Source organism: Siphateles boraxobius, unplaced genomic scaffold (genome assembly GCF_051911475.1).
Source record: "Siphateles boraxobius isolate OS27281-9 unplaced genomic scaffold, OSU_SipBor_1 234, whole genome shotgun sequence".
NCBI lineage: Eukaryota > Metazoa > Chordata > Actinopteri > Cypriniformes > Leuciscidae > Siphateles > Siphateles boraxobius.
The window spans coordinates 367,501-370,000 of record NW_027508849.1 but is presented as its reverse complement, the minus strand read 5'-3'; the positions used below and the strand labels follow the sequence as shown (position 1 = coordinate 370,000).

Sequence of the window (2,500 nt, the reverse complement as noted above, 5' to 3'; positions counted from 1 at the left end):
GCCGTGAGGCCCCAGAGCACTACTGAGGAGCCGTGAGGCCCCAGAGCCCTACTGAGGAGCCGTGAGGCCCCTAGAGCACTACTGAGGAGCGTTGAGGCCCAAGAGCACTGCTGAGGAGCTGTGAGACCCCAGAGCACTGCTGAGGAGCCGTGAGGCCCCAGAGCACTACTGAGGAGCCGTGAGGCCCCAGAGCACTGCTGAGGAGCCGTGAGGCCCCAGAGCCCTACTGAAGAGCCGTGAGGCCCCAGAGCACTACTGAGCAGCCGTGAGGCCCCAGAGCACTACTGAGGAGCCGTGAGGCCCCAGAGCAATGCTGAGGAGCCGTGAGACCCCAGAGCACTGCTGAGGAGCCTTGAGGCCCCAGAGCCCTACTGAGGAGCCGTGAGGCCCCAGAGCACTGCTGAGGAGCCGTGAGAGCCCAGAGCACTGCTGAGGAGCCGTGAGGCCCCAGAGCCCTACTGAGGAGCCGTGAGGCCAAAGAGCACTACTGAGGAGCCGTGAGGCCCCAGAGCCCTACTGAGGAGCCGTGAGGCCCCAGAGCCCTACTGAGGAGCCGTGAGGCCCCAGAGCACTACTGAGGAGCCGTGAGGCCCCAGAGCACTACTGAGGAGCCGTGAGGCCCCAGAGCACTACTGAGGAGCCGTGAGGCCCCAGAGCACTGCTGAGGAGCCGTGAGGCCCCATAGCACTGATGAGGAGCCGTAAGGCCCCAGAGCACTACTGAGCAGCCGTGAGGCCCCAGAGCCCTACTGAGGAGCCGTGAGGCCCCAGAGCACTGCTGAGGAGCCGTGAGGCCGCAGAACACAACTGAGGAGCCGTGAGGCCCCAGAGCACTGCTGAGGAGCCGTGAGGCCCCAGAGCCCTACTGAGGAGCCGTGAGGCCCCATAGCACTGCTGAGGAGCCGTAAGGCCCCAGAGCACTACTGAGCAGCCGTGAGGCCCCAGAGCCCTACTGAGGAGCCGTGAGGCCCCAGAGCACTGCTGAGGAGCCGTGAGGCCGCAGAACACAACTGAGGAGCCGTGAGGCCCCAGAGCATTGCTGAGGAGCCGGGAGACCCCAGAGCACTGCTGAGGAGCCGTGAGGCCCCAGAGCCCTACTGAGGAGCCTTGAGGCCCCAGAGCCCTACTGAGGAGCCTTGAGGCCCCAGAGCCCTACTGAGGAGCTGTGAGGCCCCAGAGCACTGCTGAGGAGCCGTGAGGCCCCAGAGCCCTACTGAGGAGCCGTGAGGCCCCAGAGCACTACTGAGGAGCCGTGAGGCCCCAGAGCCCTACTGAGGAGCCATGAGGCCCCAGAGCCCTACTGAGGAGCCGTGAGGCCCCAGAGCACTACTGAGGAGCCGTGAGGCCCCAGAGCACTACTGAGGAGCCGTGAGAACCCAGAGCACTACTGAGGAGCCGTGAGGCCCCAGAACACTGCTGAGGAGCCGTGAGGCCCCTGAGCACTGCTGAGCAGCCGTGAGGCCCCAGAGCCCTACTGAGGAGCCGTGAGGCCCCAGAGCACTGCTGAGGAGCCGTGAGGCCCCAGAGCACTACTGAGGAGCCGTGAGGCCCCAGAGCATTGCTGAGGAGCCGTGAGACCCCAGAGCACTGCTGAGGAGCCGTGAGGCCCCAGAGCCCTACTGAGGAGCCGTGAGGCCCCAGAGCACTGCTGAGGAGCCGTGAGACCCCAGAGCACTGCTGAGGAGCCGTGAGGCCCCAGAGCCCTACTGAGGAGCCGTGAGGCCCCAGACCACTGCTGAGGAGCTGTGAGGCCCCAGAACCCTACTGAGGAGCCGTGAGGCCCCAGAGCACTGCTGAGGAGCCGTGAGGCCCCAGAGCACTACTGAGGAGCCGTGAGGCCCCAGAGCACCACTGAGGAGCCGTGAGGCCCCAGAGCACTACTGAGGAGCCGTGAGGCCCCAGAGCACTGCTGAGGAGCCGTGAGGCCCCAGATTCCTACTGAGGAGCCGTGAGGCCCCAGAGCACTACTGAGGAGCCGTGACACCCCAGAGCACTGCTGCGGAGCCGTGAGGCCCCAGAGCCCTACTGAGGAGCCGTGAGGCCCCAGAGCACTACTGAGGAGCTGTGAGGCCCCAGAGCACTACTGAGGAGCCGTGAGGCCCCATAGCACTGCTGAGGAGCCGGGAGGCCCCAGAGCACTGCTGAGCAGCCGTGAGGCCCCAGAGCCCTACTGAGGAGCCGTGAGGCCCCAGAGCACTGCTGAGGAGCCGTGAGGCCCCAGAGCACTACTGAGGAGCCGTGAGGCCCCAGAGCATTGCTGAGGAGCCGTGAGACCCCAGAGCACTGCTGAGGAGCCGTGAGGCCCCAGAGCCCTACTGAGGAGCCGTGAGGCCCCAGAGCACTGCTGAGAAGCCGTGAGACCCCAGAGCACTGCTGAGGAGCCGTGAGGCCCCAGAGCCCTACTGAGGAGCCGTGAGGCCCCAGACCACTGCTGAGGAGCTGTGAGGCCCCAGAGCCCTACTGAGGAGCCGTGAGGCCCCAGAGCACTGCTGAGGAGCCGT

The 2,500-nt window shown here is 66.4% G+C and overlaps 1 protein-coding gene across 1 annotated transcript in view; it reads right to left on the bottom strand.

Moving 5' to 3' along the window:
- The window catches only part of LOC143748445 (secretagogin-like), an 18,107-nt gene that overhangs the window by 2,779 nt on the left and 12,828 nt on the right, over positions 1-2,500 (bottom strand). The window lies entirely within an intron of this gene.